This window comes from Salmo salar, chromosome 12 (genome assembly GCF_965601325.2).
Source record: "Salmo salar chromosome 12, fSalSal1, whole genome shotgun sequence".
Taxonomy (NCBI): domain Eukaryota; kingdom Metazoa; phylum Chordata; class Actinopteri; order Salmoniformes; family Salmonidae; genus Salmo; species Salmo salar.
Genome location: NC_138302.1, coordinates 92,385,688 through 92,398,515, shown reverse-complemented (window position 1 = coordinate 92,398,515; position 12,828 = coordinate 92,385,688). Strand labels below are relative to the sequence as shown.

Genomic DNA, 12,828 nt, shown 5'->3' with positions numbered 1-12,828 from the left:
GTAATCTGAATATTTTCCTTGGTGCCCCGATCTCCTAGTTAATTACAGTTAAACGATTAATCAGTTTAATCGGGTGATAATAATTACAGGGAGTTAATTGATAAACATGTCTTCAAGTTAGTGGTGCCCAAAGACACGACATCTCTTAGGTCATTTCCTGCGTCTGCTGCACTCAAACCCATTTTGGCTGCTGCAGAGGTTTCTAAGTTAGATACTGCAGTATCCTCAGTCTGACTTTAGAGAAATCAGTACCATTTTAAATAAATATGCATCAGTTGGAAAGGCAGCTAACTTAAACCATGTCATAGAGAAACCAAAGTGAAACCAAAAAGTCCCTAATGTGTCTATAGATAGATAGTGTATAGGAGAGTCATTGTATTGTTTGGGCTCAACCTTGTGAAGATTAGGTCACCTGATTGACAATAATTATAAAGGGCTTTCTCATTGCTGATGGACAACTAGTCATCACAAACTAAACTCTTAAACAACTCGGAATTATTAAAGAGGACCTACATGTCAGTTGTGTTATTGAGCAGCTTGTAGTAACAAAGTCTGATAGTGGAGAATTCTACATCAGGAAAAGGGCTGTGCGTCTTCCCCGTGACATCACAGTTAAAGATAATTTAAACTGGTTTGACCTTGTCATGTATTTCATAGAGGACTGAACAGTAATGTAACCTCTATGGGATCGGTGTCACTTTACCAGGACAGTTGTTGCTAACGTGCTAACGTAGTCTTGCTCTGATTTGTCATCCTGAGGGTCCCAGAGATAAATTGTAGCATAGTTTTGTTTTATAAAATACATTTTTATATTCAAATGTAGGAACTGGGTTCTACAGTTTGAACCCCTGCTGTCTCTGGCTCCACACCCACCCTGTCCGGCCATCTAGATGTGTGAAAGTTAGTGTATAAGCTAATGATCCATCATGTATGACATTCCTGGGAGTGTGTAAACTTAAATGTTGTATTACCATATCATGTTTGTATGTTCTCTATAGTTATGTACTTGAAAATGTATCAATTGACCAATTCTGCACATTTGGGCAGACTTGATAAAAAAATATTGTGTAGTATTGCGGCGCTTCACTGGATCAATGTGAAACTTTGCATACACACTGCTGTCATCTAGTGGCCGAAATCTAAATTGCGCCTAGACTCGTACATTATGGCCTTTCTCTTGCATTTCAAAGATGATGAAAAAATCAAATAATTGAACATGCCTGTTTTTTTGTTTGTATTATCTTTTACAGATCCAATGTGTTATATTCTCCTACATTGATTTCATATTTCCACAAACTTCAAAGTGTTTCCTTTCAAATGATACCAAGAATATGCATATCCTTGCTTATATATTTTTCTATGTTTGTCCTCTTAATAAGGATCGGACCCTTTTTTTCAATTTTTGCCTAAAATGGCATACCCAAATCTAACTGAGCTACAGGCAGTTAGATTTGGGTATGTCATTTTAGGCGAAATTTTTAAAAAAAAGGGTCAGATCCTTGAGAGGACAAATGTAGACTTCTATTTGAATTGTCTAAAACACATTGAAATATTTCCCTCCACACACATTATCCTCACATAAGTATATATATTTGGAATATTTAATAACACAGAACTTTTTTCTAGTATTTTCACAACTAAACACTAAACAATAACATTTAGAGGGACTTGTGACTTGCATTAGTCAACACGAGACCCTGGTATCAGTGTACAATTTCCTAAACTTCCCCAGGTACAATCATTCAGACTGCTCACATCTGATCTCATCTTTTTCTATGTAATACAGAAACCAGGGTTTAGTTTCCATGAGCAGGAATCAGGAAGGTAATTCATTGCATCATTTACAGGACTTGACATGAGCATAACTTGATGAGTTCATTTCCAAAATGCTATATCTACCAATTTATCACATTTGTGTTTTTTCATCAGAAATTACTGATTTTTTATTCATAGATTTTCTCTGTATGAAAATGTATTTTTTTTTACAAAACACTATTATGTATATCCATTGTTTAGCTGGAATGGAATGTTTGTATCCTGTATATTTGACTGTGATATATGGTTGTCTCACTTAGCGTCTTAAGATGAATGCACTTACTGTAAGTCACACTGGATAAGAGCATCTGCTAAATTATTGAAATGTCCAATGTAAATGTTTCACATACAGATCTCATATTACTGTATCGATTTTTTTATTTAGATTTTTTTATATATTGACAGAAATGTATAATTTGTGCAGTTCTTAAATAAACATTTTTGTTATTTGTTACATTTGACTGTGTAAAACCTAGCAGTACTACTAATTTATCGAAGCGTGAGGCAGGTATACTGTATAGCACTTAGTAAAAAAAAAAACATAATTATTTGTCTCTTTGAAATGAAACCATCAGGTGATATATTTTAAACAAGTACATGTCTGTCATTGAACAACTCCATGCCATGATCAGATAGTGGAAAAAACACACTGATCTCTTTCATAATTTCTTTAGACAATAAAAGCTAATTTACCAATTTCTAATTGACCAATTTACTAATTTCGCTGCACCAACTTTAACAACTGCTAATCTGTGTATGTGACAAAATAAACTTTGATTTGATTAGATTTGACCAACATTTCTGAAAATGTATATATAGCGTTTTGGAATTAAACTCTTCACTTCCTTCCTGAACAGGCTTGGCGTCACTGTCTGTCACCAGGCCCAAGACTCTGCCACTCCCACCAAGATGCAGGATGTGTTCACCTGTCTGTCCTCCATACCAATTTATGCCTAATGAGCAGGTGGAAGGTACACGCACGCACGCAAACACACACACACACACACACACACACACACACACACACACACACACACACACACACACACAATTGATTAATTTGCTGTAGCTATAAAACATTTCAGCACATACAGTATATTACTAAGGGATGTCTGGGTCAACAAATTAGAAGTTGTGTGAAATTACATTTATACAAGACAAGGTACAGGGCAAGGGCTTTACATATCATGTCAGCTTGTTTTTGTCCTCTTTTCCTGCTCGCACTTCACATGTCCCATCATCCAAGTGTCAGGTTGTTCATGTCATACTCCTTATCAAATGACACAAGCTAAGGGCAAAAAGGCACTTTACGCTAGCTAACCTCAAGGACAAAGATCATCTTATCCTGTAGAGGTCATAGTCTAAACGTTTATCTGCTGTAGTTGGTTTGCCTTGATGAAACGGACGGCCAAATTATATTCTAAAGGGAGTAATGGTAATAGGGTGCCAGTTAAAGGGGAGGGTGTCTTTTGCAAAATTACTGTTAACATGATTTCATTATATAGATCTTATCTCTCCTATGTATTGTCAGGAAGCACAAGTTATTTCATGGTGTAACTCAGAAAGGCGGCACCTTGGTCTGTTCACTACGACGCCTGTGACAACCTGACCATTGTTTACATTGTTGTAGGCAACCAGTCTGCCTAGGGAGACTAAAACGTACCAGACCTTTGCGAATTTTCAGGAAGTTAGTTGAAATTACATCTTATTGGCGACAGGGATATCCAGAGAACCGAGGCTGAACGTTGCGTTGCGTCAGTCGCCTGCTGTCCCTAACATGAGCATAACTTCCTTGTTGACAATATGTATTTGCTGTAGATTAGGAACTTGAAAGAGTGCTAGGTGCAAAGGTAAGTTTGAATCTCCCTAGGCAGACAGGTTACCTCCCACAATGCAAATAATATTCTAGTGCTGTTGCCCTAGGACTGGGATTTCCGAGTTATGCAATGATATACCTTTGTGCTTCCTGCTCATGGAAATTAAAACCCTGGTTTCTGTATCCCAGCTCTCTTCCTTTCGATGTCTGTGTGGTAAACTCCCTGGCTGTCAACCACTGATCATTTTAACAATTTATAGACCACCTAAGTCATCTGATCTGTTTTTATGTGAACTGTCCTCATTAATGGCTTCTGTCTGCCAATGTACTGCTTGTAGGTGATCCACATTGATGCTACTGCAAGTTGTACTTTTGCTGCTGACTTTGTCATTATGTGATGGTCTTGATATCATTCAAAATGTTGCTTTCCCCTCTCGCAACAAACGCCATTTTCTTTTTATTTAGTCTGATCCACTGGTATTCTTCCTTGCAAAATAACTGATGTTGAGCTCCCCATCTCTGATCACAAAGTTGTTCAGTTTGAAGTCTCCGCCCCCCCTTTCCAAACAAAATGTCCAACACACCATTTCCGTTAGAAAGGTAAAAAAACATAAACCCCACTGATCTCATGAGCCTGATTAAAACATACCCCAGTCCTGACCTCAGCCTGATTAAAACATACCCCAGTTCTGACCTCAGCCTGATTAAAACATACCCCAGTCCTGACCTCAGCCTGATTAAAACATACCCCAGTCCTGACCTCAGCCTGATTAAAACATACCCCAGTCCTGACCTCAGCCTGATTAAAACATACCCCAGTCCTGACCTCAGCCTGATTAAAACATACCCCAGTCCTGACCTCAGCCTGTATTAAAACATACCCCAGTCCTGACCTCAGCCTGATTAAAACATACCCCAGTCCTGACCTCAGCCTGATTAAAATATACCCTAGTCCTGACCTCAGCCTGATTAAAATATACCCTAGTCCTGACCTCAGCCTGATTAAAACATACCCCAGTCCTGACCTCAGCCTGATTAAAACATACCCCAGTCCTGACCTCAGCCTGATTAAAACATACCCCAGTCCTGACCTCAGCCTGATTAAAACATACCCCAGTCCTGACCTCAGCCTGATTAAAACATACCCCAGTCCTGACCTCAGCTGTATTAAAACATATACCTATGTATCCCTATGTGTCCCCACAACCCACACCCTAAACCTAAACCCTTACCTTAAACCGGGTCCATATCCTATTCCCAACCATACCCCCTAAACCTAAACCCTTACCCTAACCGGGTTTTTATCCTCTACCCAACCCCTCCATCTTCTTTTTATCTGTCCTGTTTCAACTGATCTTTTGATTTAAATGTTACTTTGATTGATTCTAATGTATTTTATGATCTTATGTGCTGCACTTGTTCTCATGTTGACCTACTGTTAATGTGAAATGTCCTGAAAGCCGTCCACTAAATAAAATATAATATTATTATTATTCATCTTTGTCCTGCAAGGAAACTTTCTTTTCCTAGTATTTTTTTGTGATTTTGTTGCATTATTTGAGCTCAAAATAATATGTAAGTGAATTGTATGAGGAAAGATTTGCCCTTGTCATGAGCAAAGGATCCCAATTTCAAACTCTCCATAAAAGTGTGGAGAGTTTAAAAACTGAAAATAATGAATATTACCTGAAAAATTATATTATGTAGTTTATTGCAATAGCACTCTGTGACATTAAAGAAGAATTCTCTCAAAACTGTGATTCCTACAACTCAATATTAGGAAGGTATACCTAATGTTTTGTACACTTGATGTATATACATTATTTTAATAGCAGGACACCGTAAAGTCCATAATGCCTCTAAAGAGTATGAATTAGGCTGTTTGAGAATGTTTGAATCCTAAGCAACCTGACTACACATTGATGTTAGCACAATAGATCAACATATGTAGCTTTTGTAGGAGGTCAAAGCAGTGTGCTGGAAAACCTTGGTAGAGCATGGGGGAAGTAAGCATTATGGTGCTCGTGAATTTCCTTTCTTTTTCGGCTTCTTCTCACTTAAAACATCGTTTTTTTGTTTTTAATTTTCATGATTTTTACACCGGAAGGTGATTATACATCATTATTATACAACATTATAACACAGCAAAACACAGCAATAAAAGTAAACTTACACAATAAAGAAAGAATGGCAAAATAAATAATGTAGTTATTAGTATTTATTTTATATTAACAGCTGATTTTCCAGAGGGAGGCAAAAAAACAAAAAGACATTTAGACCAATCGAGAAAGCTCTTAGAAAATACACAAAATAATTCATGTGTACTCATTAACTATTTACATTAAAATGTACTTTGAAGTTCACTGAAGAAAGGTGTTGTACTACCTGTAAACAATAGTGAGTTAGGGCAAAATATACAATTTACAATCAAGCGTACATTCATCAGACATAGTAAACTTTGTACATACAATTCAGGGATGGCCATAATTGCTATTGAAGAGGTACAGGGTTATGCAGGCTTTCTTGTTCAAGCCCAAAGCTACCTCACCTGATTCTACTATTCAAGGTATCCATGAAAAGCTTAGGTCTTGATGAACAGCTGAGGTCTTGATGAACAGCTGAGGTCTTGATGAACAGCTGAGGTCTTGATGAACAGCTGCGGTCTTGATAAACAGCTGAGGTCTTGATGAACAGCTGAGGTCTTGATGAACAGCTGAGGCCTTTATGAACAGCTGAGGTCTTTATGAACAGCTGAGGTTTTTATGAACAACTGAGGTCTTGATAAACAGCTGAGGTCTTGATGTACAGCTGCGGTCTTGATGAACAGCTGAGGTCTTGATAAACAGCTGAGGTCTTGATGAACAGCTGAGGTCTTGATGAACAGCTGAGGCCTTTATGAACAGCTGAGGTCTTTATGAACAGCTGAGGTTTTTATGAACAACTGAGGTCTTGATAAACAGCTGAGGTCTTGATGAACAGCTGAGGTTTTTATGAACATCTGAGGTTTTTATGAACAGCTGAGGTCTTGATGAACAGCTGAGGTCTTGATAAACAGCTGAGGTCTTGATGAACAGCTGAGGTCTTGATAAACAGCTGAGTAGTAGAATCAGGTGTGGTACAGTAGCACTGGGCTTGAACAAAAAAACCTGCATAGCCCTGTGACTCGTAAAGATTCATTTATGTAACTCCTGATACTGTGACAAATGACAAACTGCTGAGAAACAAAATACAAAGTCATTAGACAAATACAAAACACTTTTAAGAACAAATCTGACAATGATTAGTCTCTAAATCCTTTAGCTACAAATGTTCTTAGTAATGCTGTCCACAGCTGTCCAACTCCAGTAGAAGAGCCCACATTCCCACATGTATACATGGCAGAGAGACGTTTACAACCTGTGCAAATGATCGTGTGCAGTTGTATCGTAGGGATGGCGTGCATCTGACGGATGAAGGCAACAATGTCTTCTTTGAGAGTTTGAGAGCTGGTCTCCACCGTTCTTTCCTCCGTAGTAGCAAGACGTGTGCACTAGTACACGTCATACTCCCTGTCCTTGCCATTCAACGATGCCCAACGAACCCAAAGGCTCTTTAAGAGACACCTAATGCATGAAAATAAGCACAAACCTTGTGTGCGTGTCGGTGTGTGTGTGTCAGGAAAGGGCGGGGGGTGTTATACACACAATTTCCCCTTCGGCAGGCGAACCCAGGACTTTCAAATCCCAGAGCAGTGACGCTAACCGTCATGCTGTGAACCAACTTGACACTCTATTTAAACAGTCTCGTGATGACAGCATGCGTTCGTTCCAAAATGGTTTTGTTTATTCAATCAGTACTGATTGAATGTTTATTTATCTTGCTTGGTAAGAAAAATACATGTCTATCACATAGCTAAGTTAGCAAGCATGGTATTTTCTTTTGACTGCGCACAGGTTGAGCAAGCAATGATCATTATGATGTTGTTTTATCTGGATGCTTTGTGTGCAACCCACACCCATGCTACTTTTTACTTGTGGATGGCGACTTCAGGTTTTCAGGAACACATTGAACAGTAACTTGACACTGTGCTGATCAATCAGAGCGCATTTGGATTATAATGATTAGAAGAAAAATTGTCTTTGACAGAGAAGGGAGCAGACTGAATTAATGCATAAGGTAAGAGCTACAATTTGCTCTGGATCTTTTAACAGTGACGCGTCTGTCTGGTGTGTGCATGTATTATAAATTAGCAGGGTGTCAGTTTTCCCAAAATTCCCAACGTTTGGTGAATTCAACTGGCTAGAATAGCAGCCAAGGACATTCACTGGCTTATTAGTTTGTGGTATGATTACATGCAAGTGTCCAGGTCAGCAGTTTACACAGATGACTTCAGCCACACGAAAAATCTTCCATAGCAAAATATTTAATCTTTATTTAACTAGGCAAGTCAGTTAAGAACAAATTCTTATTTTCAGTGACGGCCTAGGAACACTGGGTCAACTGCCTTGTTCAGGGGCAGAACGCCAGATTTTTACCTTGTCAGCTCAGGGATTCGATCCAACGCTTTAACCAATAGGCTACTTGCCACCCCATATATACTGTACCCTAGCCTCTTAGAAGGTACTCCATATATGGTCGCAGAGCCAGGACAAAGCCACCTTGCACACCTGAATACAATGACCATTAGCCACAAGCTCACCTCCTAGTATTTAAACTGCATCCACCTTCCCTCCTTTGTATCTTTACCTGACCAACAGTCTGTACTGCTAGTGCATCCAACTGACCCGTCACTACCCCATCCTCTTCCCAATCATCTCGCCCAACCAGGCTTCCTGTGCAATGGCAGACCAGCTCAACCCCGGGCCATGACCGGGGACTGGCCTCCCAGCATGGGGGCTGATCCTTCCCGGGAGGCCAGCTATGAACCTGTCCTCAGCCAGGGGCCGGCCTCCCCATCGAGCCAACCTCCAGGCTTCCTGGGCAAATGCGGGCGTGCTCAACCGAGCCACCACAACCCCTGCCTACGGGGGTTGGCCCTGCCAGCAGGTTCAGCACGACTGGAGGCTAGCCTCCCTGACCGCCATCCACGCAAAAACCCTCATACCAGGAATCAAGGGATTAGCTGCTGATTCGCGCTGCTTTTCACCTTGTCTTCTAGCCACCCATTCTCCTCTCCTCTCCTCTCCCAGACTCACCAACCACCAGCCAGATAATCGTCTTCTAGCCACCCTCCTCCCCTCCACCCTCTCCTCCCTCTCTCCTTTCCTCTCCCCTCTCTCTCTCCTCTGCCCTCCCTTCCTCTCTCCTCTCTTCCCTCCCCCTCTCCTCCTTCTCTCCTTTCCTCTCCTCTCTCCTCTTCCAGACATAACAGCCACCAGCCAGATACTCATCTTCTAGCCACCCCTCTCCTTTCCTTTCCTTTCCTTTCCTTTCCTTTCCTTTCCTTTCCTCTCTTCTCTCCCCTCCCCTCCCCTCCCCTCTTCTCCTCCACCTTCTCCTCTCCCAGACACACCAGCCACCAGCCAGATACTAGTCTTCCAGCCACTCTCCTCCCCTCCACCCTCTCCTCCCTCTCTCATTTCCTCTCCCCTCCCTCTCTCCTCTGCCCTCTCTTCCTCTCTCCTCTCATCCCTCCCCCTCTGCCCCTCTCTCATTTCATCTCCCCTCCCTCTCTCCTCTCTCCTCTCCTCTCCCCTCCCTTCCTCTCTCCTTTCTCCTCTTCTCCATAAACTACTACCCCTTCCAAAATGTTTGTCAGATGGTGCGAAGCTGAACTCGTGAGATGACATTTCTATGAGACAGGGTACACGGCAAGGTCTTTAGAAAGGTCTTTACATATTATGTCAGCACGTTTTTGTCCTCTTTTCCTGCTCGCACTTCACATGTCCCATCTTCCAAGTGTCAGGTTGTTCATGCCATACTCCTTATCAAATGACACAAGCTAAGGGCAAAAAGGCACTTTACGCTAGCTAACCTCAAGGACAAAGATCATCTTATCCTGTAGAGGTCATAGTCTAAACGTTTATCTGCTGTAGTTGGTTTGCCTTGATGAAACGGACGGCCAAATTATATTCTAAAGGGAGTAATGGTAATAGGGTGCCAGTTAAAGGGGAGGGAGTCTTTTGCAAAGTCATCATAAACTGTCAGTCAATCAATAAAGGAGGCATAAAAGTAATGTAAAACCCTGGTCAGAATGTTCTTAGTCAGCAAAGTCAGAGACATGCAATCAATACCCAACCAATAGTGGATCATGACGCCGGAATTTTTATCAAACTCTAATCCATAAAGATTGTCCTGTCACTCACAATTAGGCAGGCTGTGTTTCTCCTTCATTTTATCAGTTGTCAAAGTCAAGGGAAGTGTACGCTCAAGGCAGATGCCACTCTTTCCCTCCAGTATGTTACATTCAGAGGAGATAATCAAGGTAGTTGAGACAGAGAGGAGAGGAGACTTTGGATGTTTTGAATGCAGCCAGCCTTTGCCCTAGCCTTTCCTTCAACACCAGGGACTCTGTCCTCCAGAGGACACTTGGGTACACAAGCTGCTAGCTGAGCAGCTCTATAATTGGCTTATTGCGTGTCTGCTGACAAAACAGTAACCCGGTCACATTGATATGAGATTCACTCTCTGTGCTCTGGCACGGTACCGTCCACCTTATTAATAAAACATCGGAACAGCATTTTGCCATTTGTAGAAATGAGTAAAACTGTGATAATTATAGAACCATTATCGCGGTTCATTATGGTGTACGGTGTCATAGCGTTGGCCATTTGTTGGACGTTTCAATGGATTTCTTGGTGTTGTGAGCGGTATCAAGGCAGGATGCATTGGATCTCTTTGTGGACTGCCTGATGAATAATAAATGCTGCTTCACTTTGTGTTCGACCTTGTGCCTACAACCTGTCTGTTTAATGACAGAATACACTCAGGCTGCTCAGTGAGTTGGAGATACCACTAGCCACCATCAGTGATCAGTGGGGCGCTAGGGCAGGCCACTGGCTAGGCAGTAACTACAGACATCTGATCACAGACCCCAACAGACCCCACTCATACTGACCGACATGACAATGACCAAAATCAAGCAGCAAGTCACATGAATTGAACTGGTAATAAATTGACAGCCGTCAGTATAATCAAAACTCAGCAACACAGAAAACACAGAAACAGTGTATACGCATCAATCCATTAGTTGTGCTGTGTATCACACCTACAGGATCTATAATGTGCCCTGTGTCTTACAACTGAAACACTCTGCTCTTAGCCTAGGAAGCCAAGATCAGATCATCCTATAAAAGATTCATTTGTTTTGAATATTTAATGCAGTGCTTTTGAAGCTGTTGTGGCAAAAGGCATTGTCAAGCTCATAACAGTATATTGTACATCTAGCGTGTAGAAATATTGTTATAAGGTGAATACCACTGATATTTCTGTCCATTCTAAGTCATGCGGGCAATCTCTCCTCCGTTTCACATCTCTGGAGTATTTCATACTTTATCCCAGCCGACGGGGATTAAAAAAATAGCCATCTCTGATCTTTTTAAAAGCTATTTTACGTTTTTAAATTAATTGATACGGCCCTTTATATACACAACCCCCATCTTCAAACAATCCCCATCCCACTCACTCTTTTGATTTCAAACACAGCGTTTGAGGAAGCAAGCACTTGGCATTCACTCTTTCTGTCATCTATTAGATATAAAAAGAACCCATCCTCCTGTGACATGACACATCCTCAGGCAATCACACGAGGGAGCTCTGTGTTGTTGTGAGAGGGTTAGAGAGTGAGAGAAAGACCGTCATCATGCTGACTGACTGCAGCACTGAGTCTACAGTGCAGTGAGAAGGCGTTGATAACAGTTAACACAAAGTGTTAACAAGAAAACAAGCACGGTGTCACATTCTGACTACTCCACTTCTCACCACCTAAGGTCTGTGCTGGTCAGTAGAGGTATAGGCCTACAGGTCTGTAGAGGTATAGGCCTATAGGTCTGTAGAGGTATAGGCCTACAGGTCTGTAGAGGTATAGGCCTACAGGTCTGTAGAGGTATAGGCCTACAGGTCTGTAGAGGTATAGGCCTTCAGGTCAGTAGAGGTATAGGCCTACTAGTCTGCATATGTATAGGCCTGCTGGTCTGCAGAGGTATAGGCCTACTGGTCTGCATATGTATAGGCCTGCTGGTCTGCAGAGGTATAGGCCTACTGGTCTGCATATGTATAGGCCTGCTGGTCTGCAGAGGTATAGGCCTACTGGTCTGCAGAGGTATAGGCCTACAGGTCTGTAGAGGTATAGGCCTACAGGTCTATAGAGGTATAGGCCTACAGGTCTGTAGACGTATAGGCCTTCAGGTCAGTAGAGGTATAGGCCTACTAGTCTGCATATGTATAGGCCTGCTGGTCTGCAGAGGTATAGGCCTACTGGTCTGCATATGTATAGGCCTGCTGGTCTGCAGAGGTATAGGCCTACTAGTCTGCAGAGGTATAGGTCTACAGCCAGTGACCTCATGGATCAGACATTGTTGAGGGGACACTGATGGCCAAGTTATATTCAGTATATTTGCATTTATTCTGTGCATGTGTTACATATTGCTGCCACCCTCAGTTACATGCCTCTACCTACAGCACTGGGTCAGTTTCTATTTTTGTTTTATTTATCATTCTATATGTGGATGTGAACTGGTTGTACAGGTAACTACCAAAATAAAGGAAACACCAACACCAAGTGTCTGAATAGGGCATATGGCCACCATGCCAGAGCGATGCAACAAGTTTCTGGAACTCTATTGGTAGGATGCGATACCATTCTTCAACGAGAAATTCCATCATTTGGTGTTTTGTTTATGGTGGTGGAAAACAGTCTCAGGCGCCACTCCAGAATCTCCCATAAGTGTTCAATTGGATTGAGATCTGGTGACTGAGACAGCCATGGCATATGGTTTACATTGATCTCATGCTCATCAAACCATTCAGTAACCACTAGTGCCCTGTAGATGGGGACATAGCCGTGGTGGCCAAAATAATGACCAAAATAATGGCCTGCCCAGCGTTTTTATGCGGTACCCTAAGCTTGATGGGATTTTGATTGCTTAATTAACTCAGGAACCACACCTGTGTGACACACCTGTTTTTCCATTATTTGGGCAGATACCTGTATTTCTCTGTCAATGACTACAAATCAAAATGGAAAACACTCAACGTCGGGAAGTAGGGTAGATGTTTAA

The 12,828-nt window shown here is 41.6% G+C and overlaps 1 long non-coding RNA gene across 1 annotated transcript; it reads left to right on the top strand.

Moving 5' to 3' along the window:
* Nucleotides 1-7,212: 7,212 nt before the first annotated feature.
* Nucleotides 7,213-10,495, top strand: LOC145859550 (uncharacterized). Its single transcript, XR_014379802.1, has 2 exons — nucleotides 7,213-7,786; nucleotides 8,438-10,495. It is a non-coding gene; the product is annotated as an uncharacterized LOC145859550 (long non-coding RNA).
* The last annotated feature ends 2,333 nt before the right edge of the window (nucleotides 10,496-12,828 follow it).